Source organism: Sceloporus occidentalis, unplaced genomic scaffold (genome assembly GCF_023333645.1).
Source record: "Sceloporus occidentalis isolate IW3139 unplaced genomic scaffold, rSceOcc1.0.p SCAF_10, whole genome shotgun sequence".
Taxonomy (NCBI): domain Eukaryota; kingdom Metazoa; phylum Chordata; class Lepidosauria; order Squamata; family Phrynosomatidae; genus Sceloporus; species Sceloporus occidentalis.
The window spans coordinates 38678042-38689582 of NW_028316990.1; the positions used below are offsets into that span (position 1 = coordinate 38678042).

An 11541-nucleotide genomic window follows, 5' to 3' on the forward strand; every position below is an offset into this window, starting at 1 on the left:
AAACTTTGGTCCTCCAGATGTTTTGGACTCCAACTCCCAGAAGCCCCAGCCAGCTTGGCCAACAGTCAGAAATTCTGGGAGATGAAGTCCAAAACTTGTGGAGGACCCAAGTATGGGAGCCACTAAAGGAAAAAGAGGCTGATGGTGGAGGAAAGGGTTGTTTGGAATGCTTTGAAGTTATCCTAAGCTGTGAGTATTTCCTCCAATATTCCTCTCCAAGAGACAGGTATGCAATGCAAAGGAACCCACTTGTTTGCTCATTCACACAAACCTTTTGGAAAGTGATTGTTCAGGGCTTTTAAAGGAATTTATATGTGTCCGTGTTTTTGTGTCGTTGTGGAGCAGGGGAACAGGTTTTCGGAACGGCTCTGTAAGTGCCTTGCCAGCAATTCCAACAACTTTTAGAAGCAGGCTTATAATTAACCAGGCGGCCACCTCTTCATGGTTCCTCCAAGGTCTTACAGAAGCTAGCAACCTGACCAACGAAGCCTGGGATGCGGCATCCCAAGACAATTTTCTGCCCGAGGCAAAGGACGTTATGATGTCTACCACTCTCTCAAAGACAAATGCTGAAGGGACTAAACCTGAGCCAACAGTGTGATGCAGCAGCTAAAAAGGTGATTCTAGGCTGCATAGTTTCTGAGTTAAGGGACGCAATAGCCCCTCTCTCTTCTGCTTTGGTCAGACCTCACCTGGAATAATATTGTGTCCAGTTCTGGGCACCACAGTTCAAGAACGATGTGGACAAGCTGGAGCACGTCCAGAGGAAGGTGACCAAAATGGTGGAAGGTCTGGAAACCATGAAGCTGTATGGGAGCTGGGTATGTTTCGCCTGAGAAAAGAAGGTTAAGAAGGTCTTTAAACAGAAGCTGGATGGCAATCTGTCCCAGGGAGAGCTTGGATTGTGTGTTCCTGCATGGCAGAATGAGTTTGGAATGGATGGACTTTGGGGTCTCTTTCGACTCTAGGATTGTTGGGGCATGTTAGCCCAGTTTAAATATTGGAAGGGATGTTATTTTGGGGATGGAGCAACCTTGTTTTCTGATGCTCCAGAGAATAGGATATGGAGCAATGGATGCAAATAATGAGGAAAGAGGTTCCACCTAAACATTAGAAAGGAATTCCTGATGGTAAGAGCTATTCGACAATGGAAGACGCTGCCTCAGAAGATGGAGGAGTCTTCTTCTTTGGAGGTTTATAACCAGAGGCTGGATGGCCATCGGTCAGAAGTGCTTTGGTGGCATCTTCATGCATTGCGGAGGGTGGTTGGGTTTACCCTTGGGGTCTCTTCCAACTCTAGGATCATATGTATTCCTGCATGGTAGAAGTGGGTTAGACTGTATGGTCCTTGGGGTCCCTTCCAACTCTAGGGTCCTATGATTTGGAGTTGAATTGGGAATGGGATCATGTCCTCCATGATCACACCTGTCTCCCAGGTCAGTATGAGGTGAGGGAATCCGCTCTGGGTTTCAGCCTGAACTTTAAAAGGGAATGCACCTAAGGCGCTGAAAGCAGGGTTTAAACCAATCTGCAAAGGGATCTTGCAGCATCTTTGAAACTCACTGAAAACAGAGAAGTTGGTAGCATGAGCTTTCATAGACTTGAGTCTACTTCCTCAGATGCATGAGGTAGCAAGGCTGGGTGGGGGATTCTGGGTGTTGTGGTTTCTCCAAAAAGAAAAATTCCCCCTGTCAGAGATTTGAATGGCTACTACCTTGAACAAATACCCTAGAGCTCTCCAGCAGCAATTACAGTCAAGACATTCTTCCTAATCTCTTTCTTGCCGTTTTAATCCACCAGTTTGTGCCCTGAAGATATTTCAAGATAGATATCTGTTGTCACAGTTGTGCCTAATGATGCCAACCCCATAAAAACTCTACTTTCGCAGCCTGGTAGCATCCTCCACTTCCAAAACGCTGCAGATTGGGGTGTTTCGAAAAATGCTTGTCTGCAATGCACACAAAAATGTGTGCATGGCACATTGTGTATTAAGAATATGTGACTGGACAGAGACCTTCCCCAAGGATCCTGCCACAGTCAGTTGCCTCAAGAAATCCCATAACCAGAGGGCATTGCAGTTCATTCTTTCCCGTCTCCAAAATTCTGGAAAGCCTTCTATTGAGGCATTCCCAAGTTGCAATGGGTGGTTTAAGGGCTCAGGTTTGGCTGTTATTGACCCATAAACATGAATCCCCAGCTTCCATACTTCCTGCAAAAGATCTTGCAACTGCTGAACAAGACGTCAGCCAACAAGTAGAAATAAATAATGCAAAGACACACACTTTTGCATGGAGATTTGTCCTCCTCGCTATAAGGACTGGAGAAAAAGGGGCCAGGGACAATGCTGGTGGGGTTTATAGTGAAATGCGATGTCATCGGGAAAGGAAAATTGCAAGTTGTAAATACTCTAAAGGGCCAGATCTAGTCTGATCTTGGAAGCAAAGCAGGCTCAGCCCTGGTTAATCCTTGGATAGGAGACCACTAATGAATATCAGTTGCTGGAGGCTCAGTTTCAGAGGAAGGAACTGGCAAAACCAGCTCTGAGGACTCCTTGCCTAAGAAAACCCTACAAAATCCATGGGGTCGGTGTAAGTCAACAGGAGACTTGAAGATGGACAGACAAATGCCCTAAAGGCACCAAGTTACATCTGATCATGGAAGTTATTTAATGGGAAACCACCAATGAATACTGAATACTGTAGGCTCCATTTCAGAGGAAGGAACTGGTGAAGCCGCCTCTGAATACTCCTTGCCTAAGCAAACTCTGTGCAATTAATGGGGCCACCAAAACTTGAAGGTGACTCGAAGGTACATACAGAAACCTTCAAAGGTCTGGTTTTGCACATAAAGCGACACAACAAGTCACACAGTCTCAGCCGGTTTGCAACGTGGGTTATTCCCTTTCTGCGCCTGATCCCACCCTAAGAAAGGTGCCGAAAAGGGTGCGGAAAGGAAAGGGAAAAACAGGACAGGTGAGGATCCACCTTGGCTAAACACAAAGGCAATCCCATGTCAGCCCACTAGAAGGCAAGCCAGCCAAATTGCATTTGAAAAATCATCAGTGCCACCCATCTGGATTTAACTCCTCTTAAATGATGCACCCAGAAGAGTAGCTCTTGGTTTGAGAAGAGCAAAATGAGGGCCTTGGTCCCCCAAAAATAAGTCCCCTGTCGCCCTGATTACATTCTCCCCAAACTGCTAGCATTGCAGAGAGAAAGACAGTGCCCATCATTCACACCCAGACCTCTTGCATTTGTTGCCTCCCCACGGACATCTCTGCCAACTCTTTTTCCTTGGACTCCTAACCTCTTAGCTCTAAATGCTCAAGTTTAAGTTACTGTAATTTTATAAATTTATTGTTTGGGGTACAAATTTCACCCTTAGCTATACTTTTGGGTGAAGTTTATTTGCAGCCAGGTCAGCAAAAGACAAATCCACAGAGGAAGGAAGAAAGAAAGAAAGAAAGAAAGAAAGAAAGAAAGAAACCCATGCAAAACGGGGCAATTCTGATTAATACAATTAAGATTAAAGTTACAATTCTACTAATTTTTTTTTAAATCTTTCTGCATCTCAAATATTAAAAGAGAAGGGAAAGAGGAGAAACCAAGGAAGAGGCAGTAATACAATCCTGACGGCAGTAACCTTCCCTCCAATTTTGGAACCTTTTGCAATCCAAATTCAAAACAGTAAAAAAATTAAAAACCCAAGCCTGCTGCTTTCTTTCTCAAGACAGGACCAGAGGAAGGGAGGAGAGGAAGAGAGGGAAACATTATCATTATTATTATTATTATTATTATTATTATTTAAAATGGCATTTAAAATCCCAGCCACCTCTTGCTTCCTTTTATGTTTTCCTGAGGCCTGGAAACAAAATTGCAAAGGAAAAAAAGAGAAAGTGAGATTGGGAGAGAAGAGCAACAGCTGCAAAAAAGCTCTCTGATACTTTCTTTCTTTTGGGCTAAAATGGGAGGGAAGCGTTGCCTTTGAAGTTGTTTGTCCTCCCAAATGGCACACTCCTTTCCTTCTTTCCATCCTTTGTTAGCAAAGGCCCTCCAACAAGCCTTCCCAGGACGAATTCCCCCCTTTTCCCCTTCCATCTGTTCCACTTCACATCTGGCTTTCTTGCTGCAAAGAATGTGCGAGCGCCTGGGAGTTCTCCAGAAGTTTTTTCTTTTTTCCCTCCACCTCTCCACCTCCCTTCTTTCCTTCCTTCCTTCTTTCTTTCTCACCCTTCCCAGTTGTGGCTACTCACAGGCCGGTAGTGTGCGGTGGGCCACTGGGACCACAGTGGAGGTAGCCAAAGGAGAGGAGAAGAGTGGGGCTTGTTTTGCAGGTCTGGCTCTGGGTTCCCTCCTCTGCTGATGTCAGAAGCCAAGCTGGGTGTGGAAGAAAGGAGGAGGAAAAGGAGAAGGAGGGAGGGAGGGGAAAAGGGGGTGGTTCCCCCCCTTTCCTTTCCAAAATGCCTCTCTGGCCACTCCAGGGAAGGGAAGGGAAAGAGACAGACAGTCAGAGAGAGAGAGAAAGAAGAAGAAAAGGGGGAAATGCTTCCAAAAACCAGGACAAAAATAGCAAAGCAAAGTCAGCCTTGTAGGATGCAAAGACCTCGCCGCCGAGCGACTCTGGAATATCAGGGATTTTGTGGCATCTGTGAGACTAAACTGAAAGAAAGATGGTAGCATGCATGCATGCCTATGTACAAATAGGCTCAGGTCTAAGAAAGGTCATCTTCTGTCTTTCGGTGAGTCTCTCAAAGGTGCTGCAAGATCCTTTTGCAAACTGATGTCCTTTTTCATTTGAGGAAGGAGACCAATGTATTCTTTTGTGGTGTGTGTGTGTGTGTGTGTGTGAAAACCTTTCGCACAATTAGTTGGCATTAATGCTATGTTCACAGGATGCTGTAATAACACTTTAATATCTATTTAATGACGAATGTGTCCCCCGTGTGATAAAGTCCCACAAGTCTAGGAAAGCTTTAAGCTATAATATCTTTAGCTCAGTTAGTCTCAAAGGTGCTACAAGATTCCTTTGCAAACTGACATGCTTTTGCATTTGAGAAGTAGAAGGAAAGCTCCTGATCCCACCTTCTCTCTTTTAGTGGATCTCAAGGGTGCTGCAAGATCTCTTTGCAGATCAATATTCTTTGCATTTTAGGATTGGACCAAGTCTAGGAAATCTTAGGTCACAATATTTTCAGCTGAAGTCTCAAAGGCACTACAAGATAGATCCCTTTGCACTCTATAATGATATAATGAAAAAAACAGTTGTATTTAGAATTGAAAGACACAGCGGTGTTAGTCTGGGGAAAAGGTATGCAAAGGGACCTTGTAGCACCTTTGAGACTCATTGAAAGAAAGAAGATGGGAGCATGCATATATGATTAGAAGTAGGCTCAAGTCAAGGAAAGATGTTTAGGTAGAACCTCTTTTCTTGTAATTTGAGGCCACTGGTTCATGGTTATAAGCCCAGACCAGCTCTTGAATAAGATTTCTTGAACTCAATGGCCCTTCCAACTCTGTACTGTAATTCAATAGAGCAAACCAATAGGATTTACCCAAGTGTCAACTCACCATGCAAACTGGATTCAATGCCTCTACTCTTCCAGGCCCTGATGTACTTGCTGTCGGTCCTCGTGGGTTTAATTTAAAGGATTCTTTAAACTTAAGGGATCCTTGGCTAAAGGCCAGTCAGATAGCTAAAAGCAAAGGAAAGTGGGAGGGAAATCTTAACAAAAAACCCATTAAGATCTTATAAATATTTTCCATCAGGATTCTCCCTTTTTGCAAACTGACTCCCAACCCTGGGAGAGGCACCTTCTCCGTTTGCATTTCATCTAGTTGACCCCACCCCATAGATATTAACTTTTAAAACCTCAAAGAAAATGAAAACATTTTTTTAAAAACAAAGCTCATGTAGGTAAATTTCTGGAGGCAAATGCAATTGTAGTAAGTACCTCTCCACACCTTCCACAAACAAACACCGAACGCAACATCCAGCATCCCCTCAGCATAACATAAATATCCTCACGTGGAAGTATGCTACCCTCTGACTGTCCTGGTTTGGCAGGGACTGTCCCCGTTAATCTTCTGCCTTCCCACTTTTGCAGAAGCTTTAAAACTGTCCCAGATTCTCTCTTTTCCTCCCACATTCCCCTTGTCGACACTGCTTTCTTCGATGGCTGCAAACTGGATTCGAAATGCAAAAGTAGTTTGTGTTCTATTAACTCGGATTAACTCCATTAACACAAACAAACCGCTGCAGCCTCTCCTTGCTTCTGGGCTCTTCCTCATCAATTCCTTTTGCCTTCTTGACTAACCGATGGTGCTGCTTGGCCACACATGTCCTGGTTTTGAAATACTGGAAGGTATGTTCACAGCCAATTTGGCATGCAAAAGTGTGAGCCTTCTGTGCCTTTCACTTACATGCCTGCTGCTGCTGCTGCTGGAATCATGCATTTTTCTTCTGGAAAACTGTGAACATGACATTCCTAGTGCCCCATACTACTAACTGCATTTCTTCCAGGATTGCTGGGATCCTTTCTCTGTGTTACGCATGCATGATTTCCCCTGCTAAATGCATTTCGAAGTTTTTTGCCCAAGGAGCTGATTCAGCATTCAATGCAAGGTGGCAAAGATGCCAGTTGTGGGTGTGGTGCCATTGGCACATGAGAATGGGCATTCCCAATCTATGCATATCCATTTGCCCCTGCCGAAATTGGCAATAGTGCTTCTTTGCACATTCAGGTTGCAGAACATGAACATTCCCCACTTAGGTTGTGTTGCGTAATCAACATGCCATTGACAATCAAGGCTAATTCTGCTACTAGAATCACTGAAACAAAGAGCTGGAAGAGACCCCCAAGGGCCATACAATCCAACCCCATTCTGCCATGCAGGAACTTGCCATCAAAGCCCTCCCAGGGACAGATGTGCAATCCTGAAAAATGCACAGCATCATGTGCAAACATCTGGCACCATGCTCAAACAGCTGCCGGACTTTGCACAGATGTTGTTGAAAGGTCCAGGATTTCCCCTGGATGTTGTGGTCCCAAAAAGGAACTTTTTCAAGCTCAGGTGAAAGCTACATCCATCGGTGGGAAAGTCAAACCTGCCCCCATGTTCTGCCAGCATGTGATTCAGCAGAAAAAGTGCAAATTGTAGTGCAAAAAAAGAGAGGAAAGAGTGTGCAGACTCACAAGGCTGTGCTCTCTGTTGCAGACGGCTTCCAGGGATCAGAGGAGAGGGACATATCTAAGGCATGAGAGCATGGTTCTTGGCTATCGGCTTCGTCTGGTCTGCTAATAACATTTCCAGAGGTAATTCTCTCGTTTATTCTGGCAGGGCGGCTGCTGTTTGCTTTCTTCTCCTCTGCTGAGGCTTCAGTCGCATCTGCAAGGCACAACAGGGTCATCTGCAAAGAGGGACCCGGGTTGCAAGCCCTCCAACGTTGCACAGATGAAAACTGGGCCACATGTGGCCAAACAACATGGTCAAGATGGCAAAAACTGTTCATAAGGAAGAACACAGAAGTAGGAAGATGCTGCAGAAGTTTGCTTTTGCCTGAGCCAAATGGGAAAAGCAAGAAGTTTTTTCCCACTTCGTCTCCTCTCTCCTCCATAAAGTAAATGGAGTGCAAACTCCTTTTGCATTTTGAACTCATTTTTGCAGCAATGGAAGTAAGATGAGGACAAAGAGGGAAAGTGGGAGGATTAGAAAGAAACAGGGACGTTATGAAAATGGGACGGTGGAGGAATTCCTGAATTCCTTGGCTCAAGAACAGGATGGAAACACAGTCAAAATAATAATAATAATAATAATCCTGGTGATGCACTGGGTTATTAGGCTTGATATCACGCGCTTCCCCTTAAATATGTTTAAATTTAACCGACGGCTAATTGGTTTTCTATAGAGACAAGTTGCCCTCTGTTCCCATCCAGAACATGGATTCCCCTGAAGAGTCCGTAATTCACTTAACGCTGGATTCTTCTGTCTATTTGAGTCAGATGTTTTCTCCTAAATCCACCCAAAACAAACAAAAAATGCACACAGATTAATGCTTACATTTCTGAACGTCTTCTGCAGAAATATCACAATGAATGACAATGGAAACTTCCATCTCAGTGTGGCAGTGCAGAATCCATCCAGGCTTCACCTATTAGTAGTAGTAGTAGTAGTATTTCGTACGCTCATATACTGTTTTGAGTGCCTGTCTCCACTCCAATCCTTGCACCTTAAACAGAACTCCTTTAAAGTTTGGGATAACCGGGACATTTTTAAAAACAGAGACCTTTTAAAAGCGACTGAGAAAGTGGGATGGCAAGGGATTAACTGGGAACGCCAAACTGGAACAATTGGTGGGTATGCCATTCACCATAAGGGATCCTTACAGGGATCCTTACAGGGACAGGATTCAAGAAATCTTTTGAAGACACCAGTCGATTGAAATTTTAAAAAAGGAATAATGTTTTTTCGCTTTGATGCGGAGACGCTTCTACTCCATTTAATGCACCAAGTTCTTTGGTGTTGTTCTTTGGACCAAAAATGGGAGGAAAACCTGGGAAGAAAAGGAAAGGTGCCTGCTGAGTGTTTCATGTGAATGGGGAGCCATAAGAAAACAAAGCAAAACAAACCAGCCTCTCTCAAAGAAACAGAAGGCTCTTAAAAAACACAAACTCCAACAACACACACCTGAAAAACAAACCGGATTTGCCCTTTCATTTCCAATGGTAGATATCTGAATCGTTTCCAAGGGAGAGGATCATGTTCCAGGTGCAGTTTTACCTTGGCTGGGAACACTGTCAGGCAAACACAATCCCAGATTAATTGTCTGGATTCTCCTCTAAGGGGTAAAATCAGGCCATTGCCCCTAAATAGGAATCCTTTACCCCAAATGCCCAGCATTGCATTTGCAGCAGGCACTTAAAATTTCAGCAGAGCATTTAGGCATTTAGAATTTTAGGCCTCCAAAGAAAAAAGGGGGTGTTTGGGGGGGGGGGGGTTGCATTTGGTTGGCCCAATGAAGGTGTCACTGTTTTGTGGATCATGGATGTTATTGTTCTTTCTGGCCATCTGACGTCTGTTTAAAGTCTTCCAGAAATGGAGAGCCCATCCTCCTCCTCCTGAGTCTGTCCAAACAGCTCTGACTGTCAAGAAGCTCTTCATGATGTTTAGGTGGAATCTCTTTTCTTATAATTTGGGTCCACTGTTTCTGAAGGAGCAGAGAACAAATATATTGGTGCTTTTGGAGCCATGGATCTCCTGCCTTGGAACCGAACCCTCCCTGGCCTCTCTCTTTTCTTCCTCAAAGCCAAAGGAGCCAAAGGAACAAAAACCAGATGGTTTGGCCTCCAGTTCCTTCCAGGAGCCAGAAGGAAAGAGAGCCCCAAGTCTCCCTCCTTCGTCCGCTTTCTCTGTTTTCCTGCAGAAAGGGAAAAGCAACGGAGGAGAGGACTTGGCAGGAGCAGCCTCCGAAGGGCAGAAACCCAACTCCAGCGTCACATTTCCTGCTTTTGGAAGCCATGCGCTTTTCCAGGGAAGTGTGCATTTATGGGAAAAAGAAAAGGAGAAAAGAAAACTCTAATGTGTGTACCAGAGGTGGGCAACTGTGGCGGGTCTGATGGCTATTTTGTGTCTCGGGGACTTTGGGGACGGAAGAAGAAACAGAGGGAAAGATGCCCCAAAGCAGCTGGAAGTCCACATCGCATTGTCATAAAATAGAAATTTTTGGATCTTAAACCACTGTACAAAGAAGCCTTGCAAAACTGGAAAATGGTTGCATCTGGAGTCTTCCTGGACCAGCATTCATCCTCTTTTCAGGCCAGGAAAAAGGTCCATCCAGGGCAGTGATTCCCAAACTCTGGCCTTTTTGGACTAAAGTTCCCATAATCCTTTGCCATCTTGGCCAATAGTCTTGGATTCTTGGTACTGAAGTCCAAAACACTTTTTGGTCTTCTATTCCTTGGCCTTTTGGGTCGTCTTCTCTTTTTCCCTGGATGGGCTTTTTGGTCTTCAACATCTTCTGATGTTCTCATGTTCTCAAACGTTCATGAACAAGAGGAAAAGAGATTCTGGAAGTGCTGAAATGGAGCATGTGCAGAGTGCTTCAGAGAGCTCAAAGGAGCAAGGCATATATAATCACCCATAAGTAAGGCACAGAGCCAGGTATGTGGCTTTGTGTCGCATGACAGGGAGACACCGCCAATCATGCCACAGAGAGTATAAACAGGGATTTCCAAAGTTTTCTGCCTTGCGTTGACCACTCAAAAAAGTAGCCGAAAGTAACAGACAAGCAGCAAGTGATGTAATGAGGCAAGTTACTTTTTCAACACTGCAATGAGTTATGTTAACAGATTACTTTGCAAACACTCCCAAAAGGGCTTGGAGCATACCCTGCTCCCATGACACATACCAGAACAAGTTACTTTTTCATAATAATTTGGCAATATGGCGCACGCTGCACTTCAGCAAGGCTTTTGCAAGAAGATGCCCTAGGAGATTCACTGCCACATGGGTTAAATCTTTATCTCTCTCCCACTGTTCAATCTTGAATGCATTTTGGTACTTTCCAAAAACTGTAACTACTTAACTGGAAGGAATTATATTTCAGAAAGTAACTTCCCAAGCTATGGTTCCTAGATGGCCTTTTGGGTCTTCTCCTTTCCCCTAGATGGTCTTTTAGGTCTTCTTCTTGTTCCTAAATGGACTTTTGGACCGCCTTCTCCTTGTTTCTAGATGGGCTTTTTGCTCTTCTACTCCAACATCTTCTGATGCTCCCATGTTCTCAAACATTCATAAACAAGAGGAAAAGAGGTGGCACTTTTGTGGTTGTTTGTTCAGCTCAGAGAGTTTCTCGCCTTCTTCTTCTTCTTCTTGTCCTCCTCCTCCTCCTCCTCTTCCAATTCTGGGGTGGGCGGAAAGCTGCGGAGAGCCCTGTTGGAACATGTCGAAGGGAGAGCTTGATAGCAGGAGAAGCCAGGTGGTGGCTTGTGAGAGGCGGCTAAAATAAACACAGCGTTTCCGACTAAAGAGAAAAGGGAGCCCAGGTTGGTGATTGTTCTGGAACCAGATGGATGGAGGCCTCTCTTGGGGATGGTCAACCTCAAGATGTGGAGCTCCAACCTCTTGGCTCCAATGTCTCACCTACAAATTCTTGCTAATACCAGATGCTTGGTTAATGCAGCTCTACTTTTGTATTAGCATATCCCACTCTCTCAGCCTCATAGGAAGCAATGGTGACAAAGCTCCTCACCAGGGCAATGGTTTGAGCCTTGGATTACGACTCTAGAGGCCAGGGTTTGATTCCCTGCTCAAGCATAAAAACCCACTGGGTAGCCTTGGGCAAGTTACACTTTCTCAGCCTCAGAGGATAGCAATAGCAAAACCCCTCTGAAGAAAATTGCCCAGAAAACCCCATCATAGGGTTGCCTTAAGGTCGCCATAAATTGGAAATGACTTGAAGGCACAAAACACGAACATAACAAACAAGATGGAGGGTTTTCTGTTGCTCCAGAGACTAGAACGCAAACCAATAGATTGAAATTACAAG

General features: G+C 44.6%; 1 protein-coding gene across 5 annotated transcripts in view; it reads right to left on the reverse strand.

The window, feature by feature from the left end:
• Positions 1-5599, reverse strand: part of EMP2 (epithelial membrane protein 2) — a 24090-nt gene extending 18491 nt beyond the window's left edge. Inside the window, exon 1 of one of the 5 annotated variants that reach the window (XM_089540354.1) lies at positions 4253-4371. The gene's annotated coding sequence lies outside the window, so the exon portion shown is untranslated. Of the gene's footprint in view, positions 1-692; positions 712-4229; positions 4372-5567 lie in introns of those variants that run through there. The other 4 variants (XM_089540350.1, XM_089540349.1, XM_089540351.1 and 1 more) reach the window with 4 other exon arrangements.
• Positions 5600-11541: the final 5942 nt, after the last annotated feature.